Below are 24,076 nucleotides of genomic sequence, written 5' to 3' on the forward strand. Positions count from 1 at the left end.
TATTTGTGTGCAAGGCTGTTTGGGCTCTTCTAGCTCTGTTTGGCCTGGTTATATGTTTTGGCTGCACCCCTTAGGCCTCATGGTCATCTGGTGCGCATTACAAGTATGTTAAAGTAAAGCAAAAAGGTGCCAAGCCCTGTTTCTTCTTTCTGTGGAGAAGGATAGTCTTGATTTCTGTATCTTTGTGGTTGCCTAAGCTGTGCCCTATCTCTTAACAGGTACTTGTCTCGCCACTCCTGCCATTATGGGGTTGTCTACTGCAACCAACTACTTGCTTGGGGCCTGTTCTGTCTTCCTACAGATACTGTCCTGCTATGAAAGGTCTCCCTTTCTTCTTTAGTAGGGGGCCTATCAGAAGCCCATGTCCTACCCTTTCTGCCTCTACCTGAAACGGCCTTTCTGTCTTGTTCCTGTCCAATATCATTGGTGCTATTAGGGGGTGTCCTTTTATAGTGTTTACCTTTCACCTTATTGCTCCTATTGGCCCCTTTATAGGTTATCTATCCAGTTGGTCTTTACCTAGGAGAATTTAAGTAGCTGTCCCAATGTGACCAAACTGGAGTTTCCTTGTCACTGGGAAACGCTGCTTGGTGTCTGAAGAATTCTAGTCTCACTGACTCCCCTTTTATGATGGGCTTGAGTACGCCACAACTTCTACCATGTGATAATAGCCCCCAGCTATTCTCAGTCTTAAACTCATTGCTGTTTCTGCTCCTTGGGAGTTTGGTATCTCTCCCAGAATCGAAGTTAGTGCTGCGATTGAAAGTCACTTTTAAATGCAGGTATAACCAGTTATAAACTGAAACCCAGCTATTAGTGTTCCATAGGTGGATTACGACCTTATGACATTGATTGCTAAAGCCCTCTGTCTCTGCTGAGGAGAGACTTTAGGGTAGGCTGCCTCTAGCTGACTCAACTTGGAGAAATACCCTCTAGGGGATCTCCTCCTGGCTTACGGCGCAGTTGCTCAATAAGGCTTTGAGGGACTGGAAGGGAAGTGTTCCTGCCTCCCCAGCTACAGGGTGGAACCTAAGGATGTGTTCTAGGTCCCCCCCACTCTATTGCAAATGGGGCATGTCTAGCCCTGGTAGTGGGATATGTCCAACCCACTTGAAACACGTTCTGGTGGTCTACCTGTTTTATTAAAGGTTTTTATACCACGTGCTATCGCCACCTTCGTGGTCCATTGGTGCTATGGTGAATCTGTAAGGTAAGAGGGTAAGTTGGTAGGACTGAGTGGTATAATGAACAAGGGAGCTGTGATGTGCTGTTGGCAGCTTCAGTTCGGTTTACACCTTTCGCTAAGCCTAGTTGTTTCGGTTGGTTGCCATCATGTGGTGGTGTGCGAGGCTGTGTAGGTTTGTTTCATTGTAGTGAAGTATGTGCAGTTAATTGTGCTGTAGGGGTATGGTTGTGTTTTGATCAGAGTTTGAGAGTTGTTTGCAGAAGGGTAAGTTATTTATTTTTATTTTTTTAAAGTAGTGGTCAGTTAGTGGCATTACCCTATCCTACCCTCACTGTTTTGATTGACTGTGGCTCTTGTCCCTTCCCTGATCACATAAAAACGGGTGTGCTACACTTACCACTCCTATGTTGTGTGAGAAGAGAGGGTCCTCAATGGGCTATTCAGTGGCAGTACTTTTCCACCCCCCAGGGTTCAGACCAATTGATTGCCTAAATCCATTTGCCCTTACCGGCTGCAAGGCTAGCTCTGGTACCTTTAGGGTCTGTACTGTATCTGGTCTAGATCCCTTAGGTGTATGGTTTAAAACTTATCTGCTTTACACCAGGCGTCTTCATATATTTAAACATGGTTTCGCCTGGCAATCCCCCAGGCACAGCCAGTGTGACACTGAAGTTGGTGTTGACATCTCTAACACCCTCTTCCTGTAACCACTTGGTGCTTGGTGCAGTCTACAGCAATGGGGACATAAGCATGCAGGCTAACCATTCTAGTATCTCTTGGCTAGATGGCTATTAAGAGCACTTTCTTAAGACACCCTTCCCTTCACTAGTGTGTTTTCAAGATCTTAACTTGTATTCTTTGTATCACCAGGCCTGTAGCAACCCCCTTAAATCCTCATCTGTAGCTAAGTAGGGAGAATATTTTAGTGTGCAGTATTGTTTAAGCAGTGGTGTCCCATCTGGGGTTCCAGAAGTGTTGTGATTCTGATCACCCCACCTCGCATAGCCTTCCTGCCACCCCCAGGGGAGTGTTCAAGACCCTCAATACCCGACCTCCCCCAAGCAGGGACGCTGGTAGGAGTAGAGGTAGGAAGAAGCATATACCTCACTGCATCAGTAAAGAGAGTAGGCAATGGCCCTCTGCAGTGAGCGATTAATTTGAAATCAGTACCGGTTTGCTGATTTCACATTTATTATTGATGGTCCATGGCTCATACCTTCCAGAGACCCTTTTTGTGTGTGTGCATTAGACATACACCATATGTAACATATTAATACACTACTTTCAAAAAGAAGCCTACACATTATGCACATGTTCAAATGCTTTTGATCAGATTCTCAGTAATGTATACTCAATGAGTGCCCTTAAACACTCTTGTATAGTGGACATGTTTTAATAATGAGAAATAAGTAATAAACATTGCAATCATTGTCACTACACATAACATACTTACTATTCAAAAGGTTAATAATAAGCCGCTATAATTGTATTTATGACTTGCCTTTGCCTATTCAAGATCAGTCAATTATATCAGAAGCATAGTAGCCACTTCAAAAGTAGCAGTTTACCTGATCAGATCTCGCTAGGCAACCTCATAAAATGACATGCCCTCTCAATACCTCTCCTCTTTCCGAATGTGATTTTAAAGACGAGTGAAACAGATTCTCATTCTCACTATCCTTGGTAGGAAGATGAGTTGGTGGAGGCAGGATACCCGGAAGCCTGTAGTCTGCACAATCCGAAATACCCAAAATATCAAAAACCACCTATCAAAATCACCATGGTCTCTCTTAGCAAAAAGCAAATATAAGAAAAATGCTTTAAAGGGAATCTGTGTTAATTGGAACTGACCATGGTGTCAGCAATAGTAAATTTAGAATAAGGTATGTCCTTAGATGGGTAGCCGATTGGCAGTGGTAGGGATGTTCCCCTTACAGCTCAGTTAAAAATAGCAGTTCTCAAAACAGGTCTGCTCAAATAGCAAAGTCTTTCTTAGGCTTGAAAAGCCCAATAATTCAGTTTCAGAAGATTCAAAATCCAGCCAGTAAAAAGGAGGAATACCCCCCGCACCTCTGCCCTCTGCATTGGTGTGCAAGAAGGGAGCTTCCAGTCTTTCCGGGTCCTCCCAGCCTGTGGTCTGCCTCGTCTGCTTAGTCAGCCAGCCTCTTCAGGTCTGCGTACAGCTCATCTCCTGCTTCCACTCCCCTACCCCCAGCATACCTTTTTATAGTATCTGAGCATTCCGTCTCACTATCAGCAAGAGCAGGATGCACCTAAATCATCCCTTATTGTCAGCGTTTAGCAGGAGCAGAAAGCTGCCAAGAGCACCCTCATGCCGTCAGCGCTTGGCAGGAGAATGTTGCTTGTTTGTCTAAAGCAGCAATGCCGACTGCAAATTGCTTGAAACTTTAACTCGGCTACAAGATGCTTCCTTACTGTGCCAGTGATTTGCTAAATAACCTGTAGCCTAAAATCATCTGTTCGCCTCCATATCGACTATTCCCAGAAACATCGTAGTTCTTTAGTAGGTTGTTAGTTTTAACTACAACATTTAATTTGTTATCATGAATCCAGACTTTTGGAACACTTCCCAGACCTTTAGAAGACAGAGGTTTTGTTTACACTAACTGCACAAATGTTCCCTAACACAGATTAGATTGTGCACAAAACCAAACTGAACGGAATTCTTTCTTCTGATTTGTGAATTTTGCCCATTGCCTGAATACATTTGTAGTGCAATTGCAGTATGTCCTACCGCACATAGGTTGGGATGTGCTCAACCCTACCATTCTGCTAAATTACATGTCACCTAGTTAAAGTGAACAAGGAACTGAGAGGTTAGCCAAAACCCTTTCAAGGTAGCAATGGCGTGCAGTCAGTGCTATTCTCAAAAGAGTGAGAGTGGAGTCAGGGGCCCTCAATTAGTACACACAAATTCAATTTAGGCAGGTAAGTATAAACATTCTCCAGCATGGGGTCTTGCTTGGATGCACATGCTCATGAATATTCCCTGTCAGGCTGGGAGTCCTCAGTAAAATAAAGTTTAACTTTCAATTACAAACTATTTCTCCTTTAATTATTTTTTTAGTTCCAAAAGAACTTTACAAAATAAAATGTATAACCAATTGAGCATAATAAAATCATTGAAATACCATGTTGAGGAACTTATAAAAATGTTTGTAAAACACATTTGTAGGATTTCTTACAACTCATGTCTGTGCCCAAATACGGGTAAGGCTCAATGTAATCCACCTTACCCACAACGGTGGTGAAACTAGGGCACTTCACTTTTATAGTAGAAGCAACCATAATTTGTGTGTTTTCCGTATTAATTTTGAGTTCATTTTCGATTGCATACGTACATATTTCGGAGAACATGGCCTTTGCGCCACTGTATGTAAAATATAACATAACAAGGTCATCTGCGTATAGCATGCAGTAGATGGAGCACCCACCCTTCTTTGGACACCACCCAATGTTTGTCATCAGACGGCCCGGCATGTCGGCCATATGCAAGTTGTACAGCAGGGTTGCAAGAGTGCAGCCCAGCTTAACCCCCTTACAGACCTTAACTGGGGCAGAGACCAACCCGTCCTTAGTCAAACGGACCCTTGCGTGGGTGTTCTGGTGTAAACCTTTCAGTCTGTTAACAATTCACAAAGGACATCCCCATGTTAGTAGCTTACCCCACAGTCTTGTGGAATTCACTCAGTCAAATGCAGCAGTGAAATCTACAAACACTACCTACATTGTCTGCCGACCAACCCCTAAGGTCCCTCTTATCAGGAAATCCAAGGCCCTGAGATTGTTGTTCTGCTACCTGATCGAAAGCCTGTCTGCATAAATGGCAGGATCTCTGATTCATAGACGCAGTCCTGCAAAGCCTTCATGACCAGGTTAGAAAATAACTTGCCACTTACATCCCAGGTACATCTAACCTGGGTATCACTGGTCAGGCTCTGGTGTGGCTGACCTCTTTCCTCTCTGACCGACCCTCCCAGGTCCAACTTGGGTCCTTCCTCTCAAATATCTTTTTCTCTACCTGTGGTGTCCCCCAGGGATATAACTCATCTCCCTGGCTGTTCAACCAATACTTGGCAAGCCTTGCCCACCGCATCGCCGCTCTCTGGCCCAACTTTCAGTGCTATGCGGATGATACCCAGCTCATGTTCAGGCTACCCTCGGCCTCCTCCTCTCCTTCCCTCCTCTCTGACTGTCTCCTATCCTGGAGTGGTGTGCCGCTAATGACCTCTGCCTTAATGCCAGTAAGACTGAGATTTTATTCATGGACACACCCACTCCCTCCTTCCCTGCAGCTCTCTGGCCGGCCTCTCTTGTCCATCTTCCTGCTCCCACTTGCAAGGCAAAAAACCTCGGGGTCATCTTCGACTCCACACTCTTCTTCTCTCCTCACAACTCTGATGTCTCTAAGAAGTCACACTACCAGCTGCACCTCCTCAGAGGTATTCTTACTTTCCTTTCCTTCCCCCCAGAGCCCTGGTTCTCTCTAAACTGGACTATTGCAACAGCCTCTATCTAAATCGGCCTGCCTCTGCAACTTATCCAGAACAGGACTGCAAGCCTTGTCCTTGGCCTCAAGCCCAGGGATCGTATGTCTCCAGGACTGAAATCTCTGCAGTGGCTGCAAGGATTAATTTGAAAACCCTCTGCATTGTCCACAAGGCCTTCTGGGCCTGAGGCCGAAATATCTTCAACTCGCTCTTCCCAAATATCTTCCTTCTCGAGCTCGTCGCTCATCCGCCTCCAACTCCCTCATTGGCAGTCGCTTCTCCAAGCAACGAGTTGGTGGTAGATCTCTCTCCTCGGCAGGGGCCTCCCTCTGGAACAGCCTTCCTGCCTCCATGAAACTTGAGGAGAACCATCTCCGGTTCCGGAAGCACATCAAAACCTTCCTCTTTGCTTCTGCGTTCTCTCCCCTGCTGAATTCCTGGCTAAATCTACACTGGCTACCTGGCCACTCTTTCTGACCTCTGGCCCAGGCCCCGCCACTTGCACTGCCTCACAGGCAACCCCCGCACCTGGGGACTGTATTCTGTATCCCTACAGTCCCCCTACCAGCACTTATGTCTGCTCTTACCTTGCACTTGCCACCACCCGGCTGTTGTATTTATCTACTTATTCTACTATCCCATGTACTGCGCTTCCCCTCACCCGTACCCCCACGCACTTTTCCCTTTCCTCCCCTCCCATGCACTTGCTTGATCTGAATGACACCGGGCCTAGTAAGATCGTTGTTTGTGTTCCCTCTGTTCCCCCTCCCCTGCCTTGTCGCGCCTTGAAACACTTGTGTATAGGCACGTTATAAATGCCATATCATAAGAGTGAGAGCAGCCTATAATTCTCTGGGCTCATACGGTCACCTTTCTTATAGACCAGCAACAGTACATGACTCGAGGATAATCTGGGTTGTACACACACTATATTAAATAGTACCTTCATGGTCTTGGCTCACTGATCTGGGTTCTGTTTTAGTATGACATTAGCCAGCCCATTAGGGCCGGGAGCCCTAGAGTTCTTTAATTTGCAAACAATGTCAGCAATTTCGTCTTCCCGTATCACCAGGGGCCATCCACTGAGCAAGTAACTCGAGGTGGTTCTCGGAATATTAACGCTCCCCCTTTCCTCCAAAAACCTGACCCACTCCGATTCCTGTCTTGGGTTCAAGGTCAGATTGTTAACATCCCCTTTGTCCTTGGACAGCTTTCCCCAGATATTCAAGCGGTTTTTGCTCTGAAGGGCCATAAGCATCTGTTACCAGCTCGCATTTTGGATGGTGTAGCGCCTTTGCATTAGCCACCCAGAGTATGTTTCCCTTATCGCCCTGATGTAAAAGGATGTCGTCCTTAAAGAGGCTTGTTGCTCGGATTAATCTAATTTCTTTCCTCATAGGCCTCTTTGCTTCTTGTATGTTCACATCAAACCTCTGTGTGGCTTTACTGCACGTAACTTGCAGCCCCGATTTATTGGTGTTGTGGTAAGATTCCTGATCCAGGCCTCAATCTCATCCCCTTTTTTTTGTACCCAGGGTAACAAGGTCGGATTCCTGGATTTGCATTACTTTCCCATTCATTTTTAGTAGGTGTTTTGATCTCCATCTCACTGCGCTCCTGGCATGATTAACTTTGGTACCAATACAACCACTCAGCCTTACCCCTTGAACCTGAACATTAACAACCAGGGCCAACATTTTATAATCACTAAATTCAGTTGGCATCACCTTTAGTTCTTCTTCCAAGAGGTGACTATCATTGTTGCCAAACAAGTAATCCAGTGTGGCCACACTGTTGTTTCTTTCCCAGGTGTACTGCCCTGTTATATCTCCCATTGTCCTACCGTTCAGCATATACAGGTCCCATTGATCTCAATAAGAGACCCACTGAGCTCCCTTGGTATTACCTTGGTATAACACTTTTTTGAGATACCTTCTGGTACTCCGCACATGTCTTCGCATCGACACAGCAGGCACTTGTCACCTCCCAGTACTATAGGGTAGGACCCCATAATGCCCTGTGATGCAAACAGATCTATGCAATTGTATATTGGTTCTCGCTCCTTGTTTACTGGGTGGTACATACACGTTAAACGGCATCCTCCAACCTTGTTTGCTGTCACCCTGGCAAACTTCCATGGCAATCACATTAGGCTCCGTAGATGTACCACTCACCTATCTAGAGAGCTTCTTCTGGCTGACGCCAATTAACCCACCATAGGGTCTACCCCTTTTACCCTTGTTGGCCCTGGCTTGATATGTGATAGCCATCGACATGTAGAGGACAGTCTAACCATGTCTCCTTTAACATAAACATCTCAAAATCCTTCAGGCGCACCATCGAGCCACGTGACTGTAATAAATGGCTATGACCCAGAGTGTTCCAGCTAGCAACTCTGATAGGTCAATAGGGATGCCGTCTCTCCTCTGATCGTACCTCAGTTTCCCTGGGAAAATACCAATCACTGTCCTCTGTGTCATACTGCCCCCATCCAATGAGTCCTCTCCCTAAGCTCATCCTCTGGCAGCCATCTTCAGATTTTTACCGCACGTTTCAGTGTTGGGAGTCTTTGAGTTTGCTCTCCGAGCAATCGTAGTTTTAGATGAACAAAAAGTTTGTTCCAAAAGGGCCTTGTTCTCTTTTCTCCATCTGCCGACAGCGGGGATCTGTTGTCGGTGAATTTCAGTACCCCTTAAGGGTGAAGATCGTCAAAGATTCTAGAACCCCATCAGGCCTACTTTGCACCCTCCAACTATGACTGAGTAGGAAGGGGTGGAGGGGGAGACCCTCATCAGGCCCTTTATCAAATGCAGACTACAGAACTTGTTTGTGGAGGACAAGCACCTGCAATGGCTCTACTGCCTGCACCCAGACCCTAAGGAGGTGGAGTGCAAAACGTGTGTTTCTCCAAGAAGCCGAGGGACAGGGACAATAGACTGCTGGCTTGACTTAATGCCAAGGCCTCTGACCCATGCTCCAAACAGGTTCATGGCTCACCGAGGACCGGCCTGTCCGAGGAGCAATCTTCTAAGTCCTTTCAGGGCGCATCATTTTGGGAGTCCAAGATAAGGCTAAGAACTGCAAGTCACTGTCCACCGGGTTCGCTGCAGAAGCGGTTCGCAGGTAGATCGGGCGCAATCGACATCACCCTCCGCCTCCATTGCCAGCCAAGCTCTTCCTCGAAAAGGAAGTGATCTATCCCGTCTAAACTTCGTGAGAAGTCCGAGAAGCGGCGGACGGAGAAGGCCGAACAGCCCAAGCAGGCCCAATCGGCACAGGTTAAGACCTTGTTGGCGAATTAGTTGGCGGCTTCTACTTCCACGACAGATAAGGGCGCTGACCCTGTGAAGATCGCCCCCGCAGCTGCAGTGACTTTGGCAATGTCTGCTGGCACACTAGAAGGGGGGGAAACCAGCTCAGTCCCTAGTTCAAGACCCTCAGGAGGGGAAAATGTGGGGGTGAGGAGGCCCCGAAACAGCCCTCTGAGGCTGTGGCCCAAGCCATGGAGGTGTCATTCACAGACAGCAAAGACCAGGATTCCTTGCACACGGTCCACGAGGACGTAAAAGAGGACTACGGTGCAGGGCCCAGTTTTCCTATTGCGCCTTCTCAGCCGTGGGACATTTCCTTTTGATAGTCTGTCAACTTTACACACCTTGGTGTCAGAGAGCCAGAGAAGGATGCCTCCAGCTCAGGCACCTGTGGTACCCCAGGTCCCGATCAGCCTCGGGCAAAGAGGAAGTGTCATCCACCCCCATTTCAACCTCCGCCACCACGTCGGGTCCCATCTACCCCAGCAGACGAAGACACGAGCACAGACGGCCATAATGACGACGAGGATATCGTCGCATGGGATGGCGAATCTCCACATTTGGATGTACCAAATAGGGTGTCTCCACTGGATGAGGTGGGATCCTTCCACGCCATGATCTCCAGATCCTCCGAGTTATTCCAGCTAGTGCCCGAGGAAACCAAGAAGGAGGGCTTCTTGTACCAGAGGCGCAAGGCCAAGAGGAAGACGGTCATGGTGGTTCCCCTTCTGGATGTTTGGGAATGAGGACCTGGCCCTCATGAAGAACCCTTGCACATTGCCAGCCAAACTGGATAGGCTGTAGAAGAAATATCGGGTACAGGACTCTGCACCCCAGTGCGTGAGGTCGCAGCCATCTTGGTCTCCGTGGTATCGGTGGCCGTGAGGAAACGGTCAGCCAACCTTTCCTTGTCTTCGGTCCCTCCCAGACAGCAAGGGGAAGAGGATGGCGCCATGGGAAAGAAGGTGATATACACTGCGGCGTCCACTATAAAGGCGGCCAACGCACTGGTCATCCTAGCCAGGTACGTCAGGGAGTTGTGGTATAAACTGGGGCCTTTTCTGGAGTTCCTTCCGGACGATAAAATGATGGAGGCAATCGCTCTCTTCCAGGAAGGGGAGGTGGCATCTGATCATGCCATGACCGTGACATTGGACGTCACCAACACCGGGTTCTGGAAAATGGGGAACACTGTCTTCCTTTGTCGCCATGGCTGGATGAAGGCCACGAAGGTGCTGGACATGCCCTACAATGGAGAGAAATTATTTGGCTAAGTTGTCGAGTCCCTCCAGGCCATCAAAGCAAATACAGAGATGGCCTGTTCCTTGGGAACCCTCCAGCAGCACAGCTCTTCCTTTTGCTCCTGCAGGGGAAAGTCGAGCAGGTCTTCAAAAGGCTTCTCCGCATCGTACCGTCAGCCATCCAGATCCACAACTCTGTAAGCCTAGAGAGGCCGTTCCCAGGCCTACGGTAGCGGAGGATGTAGCAGTCACGAACAGAACAGGACACTGGTTCTGAAGGAAGCCTGAACCGGCAGAGATGTTGGGCCCCCACTCACCCCCCCACACCCTCTTCCCCCCTGGTGGAAGGACGGCTGAATAGGTTTGTCAGCGAGTGGAGAAAGATCACGACCGACAGATGGGTGCTGGATGCTCTCACCCAAGGACACACCCTGGAGTTTCAACGCAGGTGTCTGCGGATCCCTCCGGTTGCCAGTCAGGAACAGCACATCCCTCTGCTCCTGGAAGATGTACAGGCCATGCTGCGAAAAGAGGCAATAGTTAGTTCCCCAGCGACTCCACGGCTCTGTAGTTTATTCTATGCTTTCTGGGCCGAAAGTCAGGGGGTTGGAGGCCCATCCTATACTTGAAGTCTGAACAAATACCTCAAGTCCCAAAGATTCAGAATGGTCACATTGTAACACGTGTTCGCCCAACTGGAAAAAGGAGACCCCTTAACGACGTTGGACATGGAGGACGACTACTTCCATATCCCCATTCACAAGAACCCTCAAAGGTTTCTACGTTTCGTGGTGCAGGGAAATCATTACCAGTCCAAGGCCCTACCTCTCAGCTTGAAGTCGGTCCCCAGCGTGTTCACGAAATGGTTGGCAACGGTGGCGGCCCATCTACGTCTAAAGGGCATACACGTATGGGCCCTCAAGTCGTTCCTCCGGTCTCTGAAAGGCAAGGTGGTGAGGATATTCGTGGACAACACCACCATGTTTTTTACATCATGAAACACGGGGGGGGGGGGGGGGCACTCGATCCCCAGCGCTCCAAGGAAGCATAGGACTTGTGGTGCTGGGCCGTCGGACAGGGGATGGTCCACCTGGTGCAACTCGAACACCATCGCAGACTCCCTCAGCAGGAAACTGCGTTCCTGCCATGAGTGGGAGCTTTGTCAGGATCCGGTGGTCCGCCTGTTAGTCAAGTGAGGCAGGCCCCAGATCTGCTTGTGACGGCGGCAAACTCCAAGTGCTGGAAGTTTCCTAGTAGGTTACACCAGTTGAAAAGCCTGGGGGGGGGGACGCATTCTTCTTCCCGTGGGAAGGGCTGTTCCTGTATGCGTTCCCTCTGTTCCTTCTCCTGCTACAAGTCATTAACACACTGAAGACTGTGTCCATGCAAGATGATACTCATCGCCCTGGTGTCTCTGAGGCAGATTTGGTATCCAGGCCTTGTCAGCCGGTCAGTTGCCTCCGGTCCACCTGCCAGTGGTTCTGGATGTTCTCACCAGAGAATGAGGCGCAATCCATCATAACAACCCAGGATCTCCGAACCTGAGGGCCTGGCTCATGCAGCCCTAGAGTTTGGGGGAATAGGAGTTGTCTGTGGACTGCAGGGAGGTCCTCTGCAAGGCCAGGGCATCGTTGTTGGGGAGAATTCTCCTTTATGGCTAATTTCCCTCACCTAGTGAGTCCCTCAGCAGCTTTGCTGGATTTCTGGGGTTTATTTTTTCCACCTGGTAAGAGTGAGAGCCTTTTTTCTACATGTGTTTTGCCACGTGTATTTCTACTGTTTGTGTGATCCTGGGCTCTGGAGCACATCACTCCACGAGCCCCACCTTTTTGTGTTACACAGCACCTTCAGTGCAGTGACACAGGGTTGTAATTGAGACTTACCCCTGACTCAATTTTTCTGGGGCTGACTACTGTCCCCCAGCAACAGGTAAAGTTGCCATTTAAACTGTAGACCAATACACCCCATTTTACATGGAGTATTGCAAGGGGTTAATTCCTACTCCCTTTTGTCTGCGCCTCTTGGAGCTTTGTTTCGCTCCCTTAACACTAAGACTTGGCTGGTGGCAGTGGTATCTACCATATCTTTTTTACCGCGATTGTACATATAAACGTGGTACTGTTTTAGGCTATTATATTAGCCTCGAACATAAACCCGCTTGACTAAATACTTTCTTTTGGCTCCGGTCGGGTTTAGACGGCATTTCTTTTTGTTAAAGTCCTTCTTGTGTTTTACTTTTCACGGCAAACCAGGTTTGCCTCCTTTGTTCGCCGACTTTTGGCGGGCTACTGTCCAGAAGTCCTCCTTTTGGCATCTGGGTGTCTAGGTGGGCTGAATGTGAGGGAGGGTTTTAGGCACCCCCTGCACAGGGTTTCCTTGGCGACCCGAGTCGCACTTTGTGTCCATTGGCTCAGGTGGTTGTCCGGGCCGGACAACCCCCCCTGCTGTGATTGACAGCCAGGCTGTGTGAATGGGGGATTTTGGCATAAAAGGCAGGACTCTTGGGCTCGAAGTCAGTCACCACTGGAACTGCAAAGAACCGAAGAGCAGCAGAGAAGAAGACAGCTGCTGCAACTCCCGAGTCCCGGTGAAGCCCTGCTGCAGTCCTGAGCTATCTACCCTTCAACGACAAGAGAAGATCCAGTCCGGAGTCGTCTTCCCTTGAGCCTGGTGGGATCAACCAGCTCACCTTCCACAGCCAGAGGATCCTCTTCTTGGTTGAAATCGCTGCACACAGCTGCAGTGGTCCGGATAGCCATCTGAAGAGCCTCTCCTGTTTTAAAGGAGCGCACCTTTTTATTCACGGTTTTGCTGCTGCCGGCTTCACCCCTGAGTGGTGCAGATCGCTCCAGACGTCGTCCTCCTTGTCCCCACGACTGAAGCTTCAGGAACCGTGAGTCTGCAGGACATACCAGGAACAACTGCCGTGGCACCAGCTCTTCCTATGAATAAGGTACTGTGTCCGACTTCGAGGAACTAGGGTGAACCCTTTTCTCCTCACCCAAGGATGGCCCTGGTCTTCCTTCCCTCTTAACTTTTGCTTCCCTTTTGACAATATCTAAGTACTCCTGTCAATCTCGAATCGTGAACTGTTCTAACCTTGTGATCCTCGACAACAGGACCCCTGTCCCATTGACACTGGCGCAGGCCTTTAGACTTTTTTCTACGTTTTAGAAAGTCTCTTGATTCTATCTGCCTTGACAAAAGTATTGCCTATGATTTTTATCCCCAACTCTCTTGTGTTAATTCATGTGCTAAGTGTGTTTGACTACGGTAACATTTCTTCTCGAGGGTACGCTTCTCTTTCGTAAGACCGAACTGTCATTACTGTAAAAAAGTGATCATGTAATAACCCCTGGTAACGGCTTTGTTTCACAACACCGGTCTGTACAATCCAACGGTACTTACCTTGAATTGTTCGGCACAAGGGCAATTGGTTGTGTGTAGTGTATTTGAAGTGTGGTTTTAATTTAATAGAAGTGAAGTGTTTTGTGAACAGATGGTCTAAAAATAAATGTACTTTTACTTTTTAATCAACAATGAGCCAGTGTTTGCTTGAGTCACAGTAATTGTAGTCCTTTGTGTAATCTCTACTACTGCTCATTTGCTCTTGAAATAAGTCTGGCTGCTCCACTACTGCTACCACTCTAACTGTGTAGTACAGGCTTGTACCAAAGGTGAAATTGTACTACCACCTGTAGTCTTAATCTTGTGTAGTGGTCCCTAAGGGCACTGCCCAGGATTCTGCCTAACACTCGTCGACCCGGAAGTGCTACATGCACATGTGGAAGTGTTTCGCTATGTGGTGCAGGTCTCGGAAGATTACCTCTGAGGGGTCACGACCTTGCAGGTTCTTCCATACTTTCTATCCTTGGTTAAGGCCAGACTGGCGCACGCCTCTATCAAGGTACATCTGGTGGCTATATCCTGCTACACCATGTCTCCAGGAAGCTCTTCACTTTGGTCTCATCGACTTGTCAAGGTGTTCCTTAAAGGACTTTTTCGATCTTTCCCGCAGGTGAAGGCTCCACCCCCGGCATGGGAACTCAACAGGTTTCTGACTAGGTTCATGGGGGGCGGGGGTCTTCGAGCCTATGCATCAGGCCCCTCTCAAGTGGAAAACTGCTTTCCCTGTGGCCATCACATCTGCCAGAATGCTAGGTGAGATCCAGGCCCTACCCGACCAGCAACCATACCAGACTTTCCACAAATCAAGGGCGACGCTACGGATGCACCCCTCTTTCATGCCGAAGGTTCCGTCGGAATTGCTCCTCAACAAGCCTTTGGTGTTGCCTGTTTTTTTCCCTGAAGCTTTAGTCACCGGCTGAACATGCCTTGCACTTGATGGACGTTGTTCGTGCCCTGAAGTTCTACGTGACATGCACAGTTTTCAGAAGACTTCACAGCTTTTCCTGGACTTTGTTCCTGTAAACTATGGGAAGGCCTTGTCTAAGGCTTAAATTTCAAGGTGGCTCTCTGGCTGCATCACACAGTCATCGGTTGGGGAACCGACAACTACCTGGCTGCCTGAGAGCCCACTCCACCAGAGCTATTGCTACGATGACGGCGTTACTGTCTGGTGTGCCCCAGCTGGATATCTGCAGTGCTGCTACGTGGAGGTCCACGCACACCTTTACGAAGTTCTACTCCGTCGCCAGGGATTCCATGGAGGAGTCCAGAGTCTGCCAAGCAGTGCTACGCAACTTGTTTGCTTGAGGGGAGTCTGTTCCAGAGGTAAGAGTTAATTGTTTCTGTTGAGCCTTGGCACCTCCAGTGGTTGTATAATGTTGTACTGCTATGTATTCATTATTCATGAACATGTGAATCCATGCCAGACCCCAAGCTTGAGACGGTTTAAGTTACTTAGCTATTGTTCTCCAGTATGGGTCTGACATGTATTTGCATGCAAACCCTCCGTCCAACCCCACTGCGGCTCTTCTTGTTTATACTGCCACTTTACATGCTTAACAAATATGAAGATGGCTGCCAGAGGAGGGCTTTAGGGAGAGGACTGCCATATATTGGGGGCAGTATACCCAGAGGACAGCGATTGGTTTAAAGGAGACATACAGTTTGTAAGTTAAACTGTTTTAGTTTTACCAAGGATTCCCAGCCTGACGACGGGGAATATTCATGAGCATGTGAATTCGTGCCAGACCCCTGCTGGACAACAATAGTTACAGGTAAGTAATTTAAACCTTGTTTATTGTAGGCCTTTTGCACACATTGAAAAATGAAAATAACTGGTGGTTTATTGCACAACACTCCACAACAAAACGTACATCCACCATTGGTTCTTAAAATTCATTCAAATGACAAATTCAACCCAAAAGTTAAAGTACATTAATGCAGTAAAGATGGAACCAAGTCACAAGTGAATTTCCTCCAATCCCTAAGAATGATGGGGCTTTGTTCCTAAAAATCACAGCAGCCGCAATGCCCCCCGCCCCGAAGAATGTCGTCTATAGGTAAGGTTTAATTTTACTTGTGTTGGTGAGTTGAAAGATGATATTAAACAAGGTTACAACCTAAGTAAATTGTGTTATTATTTTACCGCTACTTTCCAGGTTAGGCGGTGGAATGGTATGTTGGGATACCAAGAGAATGGTTCCCACTGTTATCCCATGGTGGACGGAAGGGGGGGGGGAGAGGGGTGAGAGATGCCCAGGACCTGCGGGTGCAAGGATTTGTCCGGTCCAGATGAAAGGTGCAACCCCTGGTGATGCAAGATTCACTGATTCAGACCTCTTCAGGACATTTCAAAGGACGAGTGGAAGGCGAGTTCCAGCGACGGCCTCCATACAGATGGCAGGCATCCCTCCGGTCTCAGTTGAAGAAGCTTTTCTAGGACAGGATGCCTTGATTCTTGGATGTTGAAATCTGGAAATACGATTTGTACCACAAGCTGGTGACCACCAAAGTTCCGGGTGCAAACTCGGAACGGCAACACTTCTGCTGATGTAGCCCACGAGAGAGCTGGTCAGTCCACCGGCTGGTCTAGGGGCACTTCCGAAGGCTCATGATGCTGGATGTTTGAGAAGCTGAAGACTAGTTGGTCTCACTAGTACTAGGGCTAAAGCACTTGGGGTCTGAAGGGATCAAGGAGTCCAACTGGGCTTGGAATGTTGGGCCTCTTTACGGGGTCTTCTTCGGATCTTCAGTCGGCTGTTTGTCTACGAGTGATTTTTGACTCCAACGCTAACCTGCAGAAATGGCTGCAGCGTTCCTCCTCTTATCCAAAATCTGAGCTGCAAGCAAACACAAGCCCACAAATGGTTAGGATCTGCACTATTCAAACAGTCAGTCGATGTCCAATCAGGGACACCTACTGGTTTGACTCCTGTCCCACACCTAGACTCTCTGGCACCACGGATGTGGACTGGGACTAGACTGACTGACACTCACACACTCACACACTCTCCTTGGCAAGTGCATGATCTTATATGGGATTTCCTGACTGGGAAGGCAGCTAAACTGCAATATGCACAAAGAACAACTGAATATGTCTTGGCACAGCTGTTTGGTGCAGAGCCTTACCATTGTTGGGTTTCCGGTTACTCCCATCCTGTGTCCTGGATAAAAGGAGGACTCCTGCAACTGTTCAGCAGATAATCGTTGGAGCCAAGACTTGTATGAAGAAGAGCAGCCTGCTGCTGATCCGAAGATGACGCCTGCAGCTGACCAGCATGGACTCCAGTGATTGGTTAGGTGAAGCCCTGCTCTTCTGCCTGATCTCAGAAGACCCTCGGTGCTTCAACCTGTGGACTGGAGAGAATACCAGTCCTAAACCCTGCACGAAGTTCCATGCCTTTGGAAGGGTCTCTGGACCACCTGGTGTACTGACAAGCTCCCTCCTGGGATAACTCACTGCCGCTGTTCCGAGCAGAGCCCTTTAATCTTTCAGCTCTTTAGCAAATGCTACAAGTTGCTCCCTCCTCCAATTTCAGCCATCTTACTCCAAGGCAAGTTCTGCTGTGGCCGCCTCTGTGTTCACTGCTGTACATGTAAAGTGACCTCTGGCGCAGTGATACTAGGGCCTTCTACACCTGAACCAAGCGCAGAAGGTGTCCCCTTCTGATTCTGGAAGATCTGCAGTGGTATCTTGAGTAATCGGAGTCAGGGGGGTAAGTTAACATACCTTTTTCTGCCCCCTGGCCCTATCCTCCATAGGGTAACAATGGGCTTAAATTCCTTGACCAAATCTCCCTCTGGTCTGGCCTCATACTCGATCCATGGTTTACATTAGCATATCGGATAGAGTGGAGTTCTTACCTGAATCTGGGTAAATTATATAAATTTTGCATACTTTCCAAAGCAGAGGTTATTTATTGGACCTTTTCGGCTCAAGGCCCCATACCATCTTGGGGTTGGATTGCATAAGGTTGAGGTAAGCTGTGCTTATGCTCATCTGACCGTTTTTACCTTTTTTCCTATGCATCGGACTACTCACCTATTTACCACTGGAAATGAATTCATATGCAACGGTTCTCCTAATTGAGAATGTGTATATATGTTCTATATGGTTTTGACTGACAGTACTTCCTGTGATTCTTATATGCTTTGTGTGTAACTAAAGGCCTGATAAATAATCTAGTTTGATATTGTGATGACTCTGATGGTTTCGTCACTTCTTTCCCGGGGGTGAACTCTTCCCCATGTGGCCTGAGAACGGCAGCTGCTACCTGATCCTGACCCTGGGGGTCGCTAGATGAGGGATGATTACATGGGTGGAGGCAGCCCTTGGGAGGGTGTCCTGACATTGGATGAAACATGGTATTCCCCCTTTGTTTTCGGAGTATACCCTTGCCATTCCCCATGCCTTAACGGAATATTGGCATACCGCCCCTCACTCACCTAGGAAAAGTACTGGGAACACTTTCTTTTCTTTTTTTATTTTTTTTTAATTTTTATTTCATTTAGTTTGTATAAACTTTTTGAAAAATGGAGAGTTTCCATTCTACAATGTGTCCGAGAAGCAGAGTTTAAGCAGAATACATCTCAATCACATTGGTTTTTGCAACAATTTTATTGTCCTTTGTTGCTAGCCTTCCAGTTCCTGATTTCCGGTCCATATTTTGATTTGCAGATTCTGCTTCTTTCCATGAGTGGGTCATCCGGTTTTCCTTATTCCCACCTATTTGGACTCTGCTTCCGTGACACATATAGCACTTCTTACCCTGCTGTGTTAACCAGGTTAATTTAGATTTTTTAGCGCAAGCTCCAGATTTTGTAGGAAGTTAGTCAAGCCAAAAATGTCCTTTTCTCGCGGGTTGAAAAATTTACGCCACAACTCATCTCCACACAGGGTAGAGTATTGTTTTACTAAGTTCCCTAAATGCACAGATCTTATGTCTTTCAGGTTTTCGCAATACAATACAAGATGTTTGAGCGTCTCCTGCTGTTTCGTACAGAATCGACAACTTAGTGGTGCTGACGCATTTCGAGTTCTTATGGCATAACTTACTCTTGTGTTAAATAGATTCATTCGGAATTTCATATACGTCACTCGATGTCTAGTACTCGGTGATTTCATCAAGTATTGTGACATTACGTTCCGATCTTTAACCTCTATTACGGCATCTTTCATTAATTTATGCCGATTTCGATCATCAACTGTTAAGCACCAATCCAACTCCCATAACTTTTGCTTAACAGAGTTTGGATTGGTTTCCAGGGTTTTTTGATCAGTGCCCATCTCCGCTAGCTTGTTTTTACAACCAGTTGCCCATTTCGATAGGAGTGATTCCGGATTTCCCTTCAAAGCGTCCTGTAGTATTTTGTACTGGGGTAGGCAGTCAGATATAGTTACCTTCCTGTATATGGATAGCATGTTCCATAGGACTCGGGCCTGCATAGATATTAGATTAAGTTCATATCGAATGCAGGCACTCGAGATTCCCTTTTGTAAGTGTAGAACTCGCCTCCAGTATTGGTTTTCCATTTCTGGCCATTGGGTTGCAGATACTCCTAGTGCACATTCCACACTATATATCAATGTTGGTGTTACTTTTTGGTTATAGTGGGCTAGAACAGGTAGCAGAGAGAATTTCCCAAACTTTTTGTTTATAATAACTCCTTGACATGCTAAATGTCTGCATTTCTGTTTTGCGTTCTCTGCCCATGGTGAGTCATTTATGTTACTGTTGATCCACATTCCTAAATATTTTGCTTTTTTCACACATCTCAAGTTGTCTTTGTGTAAGCTCCATTTAGGTGCACAATTTTTATTTTGCTTGTTATTTCTTTTGAGAGTTGCTTGGTAGTTGTTGTGATGCTGAAGCCTTTTATATTTCTTAGGAAAGAGCGCACACTAGATCTTTTTTGGTTTTTACTCTTTCTCCTGTTCTTGGTTTTTTCAAGGCTATCAGCCCATCTTGGTTATTATTTTTTTTTTGTTTTTGAATCTCCGATTTTTTAGGTTCAAAAATTGAAAACACCTCCTTTGAGGTGGATGTGAGATGCTTTTCCAAGACTACTTCGGTGTTGTTTAGGTCGCCACCAGTACCTGGTTTTCGGTGATCATGGTCCGTCAAGATATCTTTAAGATTCGGCAATTTTGCAGATAATGGGTCTTTTTTGGGCTGAATCTGGTCCATTTTCACATCGGGGGTAACACACACTGGTTGATCCAACGTGGCTTTCATCCCATTTTCCAGCAAGGCTGCGGGAATGTGAACTGGATGTAATTCGCTGTCACCGCCAGTAATGCTACATCCTTGAGCTTCCTTTGTTCTTTTCAGTTTTTGTTTACATTTAGAGGGGAGGTCAAACGTACCTCCGTTCCCATGGCGTGGTTTTTGAGTGTTTGAGTTTAGTTCTTTGTCGGTCAGAGGTTCCACAGTTTGTTCAATGTACTGTGGTGTGTTAATTTCAGATGTTCTCTCATCACAACTGTCAGGGCACTCGCCAATCAATTTCACTGGCTGTTCCATGGAATTAAAGTTCAACTTTTGGTGTTTTAGCAGAGCGATCGCTTCGCGAGCTACTTCTGCAAACAGACGTTTGTCAATTGCGCTGTTCATAGTGTGCTCTAGAATGATCTTCACATTTGTCTCAGATTTTGAGTTTTCATTTATCAGAGTTTGTTGAGTTTTCATCAGCTCTTGCTTCACTGTTCTCAATTTGGTGTTCAACATCGCCAAAAGTGTTGTTTGATCCTTTATATTGTCGTTCAGCTGTTCATATAATTCCATATATGGTGACAACGAAATCGTGTGAGCAGCCATTATTAGTGTGTTTAATTCATTATTGATTTCCTTTGATAAGCATTCTGCCATTCTTTGAGTTTGAATTTTTCTTTTCTTGGCGATCTCTGATCTCATACTATATGTTGTTAACTTAGGCTTCCTGAGATTGTTTTCTTTGGAACGTCTTTCATCTCTGTTTAAACCAACTTTCGGTAGTGCTGACTCATCCCTGTTTTCATCACGCCCGATTACATATCCTTCTCTTGTGTGTCTTTTTTGCGATACAAACATTAGATCAATAGAGTCATCATTTATAGAGTTGGTTCTTTTCCTTTTTACCATAGGATTTAGCCATGTTTTTCGTTTTTCCTCAACCTCCCATGTTTCTGATAACTGCTTTGGGGTATTCAACGGTAAAGACATATTTGCATCAACAACCGGCATCTGTGCTGGTGGCAAATCCATGAACAGTACGTCTGCCTTGTTGTAAGAGGTTTGCTAGTATCGTATTTATTTTAGTTAGGTCTTTAAGTACTTGGTCCGCTATGGCAAGCAAGCTCCGCCGGTTAGGACTTCTCAGATCCTTTGCAGAGGCAGCTTGCGATTCCTAAATTAGCGTTTCATCTCCGTTATACCCGTTGTTGGTTCCGCTATCAGACCCAACGTCTGCTAACGTGTTTCCCTTGGCTTCTGCCAGAACATTCTTCTCGACTTGAGCCAAGAAGCTGTTATTGCACAGATATAAATCGTAGCTGCTGGATAGCCGAGCCGGGGTGCCCACAGTGTCAGGTTGATTACTCTCTTTTGATTTCATGTGGACATTATCGTGCCCCAACTTGCAGCCCGCTGAGGCTAGTAAAGGTTCATTCAACAGCGGCTCTGCCACTCCATATTGATAGGAGTCGGTCGTTTGCTGTGTGTTTAGGCTGTTTGGGTTTAAATTTGTGTCATGATCAATGATAGGTAAGTCTTTTTCCGAGGATGCCGCCGGTTAGGTCTCCGAAAGCACCACAGCATGACTTCTGTTCTTTGCATTCACTTCTTCTCGAATCGTATCATAAGAAGGGCAGGAGACTGATCCTGTTGCTGGTGTCAAAGTGACATTAAATGTAGGTGAATTTATGGCCTGGCAGTCGTAAAAATTATCAGAGCTAGAGGATGAAATTGAAGTACAAGTTCTTTTACGAGTCTTGCAGCCACTTACCAGAGATGTTGTCAAAAGTTCGACAGGCTCAACCCCTCCGGCAGCCATAAAGCGTCGCTGCCGTCGAGTGAGCGGGTGTACTCCTCCGTCTTCACCGCTGGACTGGGGGTGCACAACGGCTTCAGTGATATGGAGCCCTGAGGGACCAGGCTCCAGCCAATCCATTAAGGATGTGGATCTTGGTCAGCAGGAGTCGTGTGCTCTCACAGCCACGCTGGCTACACTGGAAACACTGGTAACACTCAGCTTCACTCCGCGTCGCTCCGCGACCGGGGCTGTGTATTTAGCAGGAAAATGAACCTTCCGGGCACAAAGAGGTAGATGGCCTGCACAATCCGCAGTCCAAGGAACACTGGTAACACTCAGCTTCACTCCGCGTCGCTCCGCGACCGGGGCTGAGTATTTAGCAGGAAAATGAACCTTCCGGGCACAAAGAGGTAGATAGCCCTCACAATCCGCAGTCCAAGGAACACTGGTAACACTCAGCTTCACTCCTGGGAACACTTTCACAGGATCTGTATACACGTTCTTAAAATCGGACTTTGCTTTCAAGACTCCTGAAAACCTATTGAAACTGCATACAAGTCCTCAAGAACTGACTTGCCTTTTAAGATTACCAAGAACCCTTTTCAGACTAGTACTGTGACTAAGATGAGCCGAGTATTGAAGATCACTAGGAGCCGGGAGCACACGCTGCGGTCTAGTTGCTGCAGGAGCAAGTCTGATGCCAGAAAATTTAAACCGGCAGACCAGCTGACAGACGCTGGCTGGAGAAAGCTGCTTCTCCCTGTGCTGACCTTAGAGTAACCTGGCTCACCGAAAATGAAGAGGGGAGCAGACAGCAAGCAGGAGTATGCTGTGAGAACGCCAGACGCAAGCAAAAGGCTTCTGGCCATTCGCAGGTACTGGAAGGCTGCCTCTATGCCACTGAAGTCAAGAAATACGCAGATCAGCTGAGCGAGAGCTGTAAAAGTTTGAATCGAAGAAGCAGAGGTGGCAAGAGGAAGCAGAACACCGAAAGCCTGGCAAAGGTTTGGTCCACTTAAGGGAAAGAGGGGTCACAGATGCATATTGGCAACTCTGCCAAAACCAAGCTAATGTGAATGACGCATGAGTGGGAATGAACAAGTGAGCATTTCTTGGAGTCTCAACCAAATTAGTGTAAGTGACTGTCAAGTTTGTTAGTATGTGCGGTACACCTATAAGAGAAGTCCTGGCAGGAAAGTATAGCAGGCAGATGCAAGTTGTAAGCATGTTCGTGTGAGAAAGCCCTAGCAGGAAAGCACCCCAGGCTTTGGCAAGTTACAGTGTGCAATATATAGTATCCAAGGAAGTCCTGATGATACGTCTGGACTAGCAAAAGGCTGTGGAAACATTAAAAAGGAGAGAGAACCTGGCAGGAAAGCAACCCAGGCATCGCTAAGGTAGCTCAACAAGAAACAGACTAACCGCCAAGTTGTTTTGTTGATCAAGAGAAACTTAAGGAATTGATTATTGAATATAAACAGTGAAGAGAAATTCAGGGGAAGGGAACTACCCTCTGGAACAAGGAACTCTATCCTTCTGGAACGTTTTGTGTTGGAGTTACGCAGTTCCTCTTTGAACATTTATTCACTGCTAAAGGCCAGAGACATTTTCCCTTTTCACCTTGGACCTGATGTTTAGAATGGGAGGGTCAGAATAGTACTTTGGACACAGGACCTTTTGCTTTGGGCATTCTGAAATTGACAGACCCCTTAGTTTTGTTTGAGGTAGGGAAACACTTCTTGGACCATGGACAGAGGCATTTCCCAACCCCCTTTTATTTTGTTAATAAAAGTGTATGATCAAAATCATAAGTCAGTGTCTCATTCCTGGTTCCTCACAACATACTGTAACTTTAGTGTTGCTCTGTGTAGACTCATTGTAGCCCTAGATCACACTCACGTTTTTCATAAGACTAAGGCTTGACTGCTCGCCTACCTTTTATTTTATTGGGTTTTTGCTAACCTCTGTGTCTTCCCTGTTTTCCATAAATGGGGTGGCCTCCCAAAATCCCCCACCAGGGCTGATTTTTGGAAACCGCCTCAACAAAAGTGTTCCTCTGTGTTAAACGACTCTTGTAAAATTGACTGGTAACTTGGAGCAGGAGGTCTCGCTCAAGGGCCGTGTCCATACATCCTCCTTCTGGTTATTCAAAAGTCTGCTGTGCAGTGTGCTCAGTTCCGTCTCGGTCTGCATCCTAAGAGTATGAAGGAAAGAGCACTATATACTAGAAGTACATGAGTCACTTGAGTAATTAACATTTTACAAGGTGCAGTGATGGTTACATGAATATTGTCAGTTTTGTCGGTACATTTGAAGCAGAAATGTGCATGCTCTGCAGAACCTTAAAGCCAAATGTACAGCATGCACATTTTCCTTTCAGTTGTTAACAATGGGAGCCTTGGTAATAAT

At 46.9% G+C, this 24,076-nt stretch overlaps 1 protein-coding gene across 3 annotated transcripts in view; it reads left to right on the plus strand.

Annotated features, from left to right (window-relative positions):
- PAPOLA (poly(A) polymerase alpha) overlaps positions 1–24,076 on the plus strand; it is a 1,157,717-nt gene that overhangs the window by 248,801 nt on the left and 884,840 nt on the right. The gene's annotated exons all lie outside the window — the stretch shown is intronic.

The sequence above is a fragment of the Ambystoma mexicanum genome, chromosome 14, assembly GCF_040938575.1.
Source record: "Ambystoma mexicanum isolate Mex_15411 chromosome 14, UKY_AmexF1_1, whole genome shotgun sequence".
Classification (NCBI taxonomy): Eukaryota; Metazoa; Chordata; class Amphibia; order Caudata; family Ambystomatidae; genus Ambystoma; species Ambystoma mexicanum.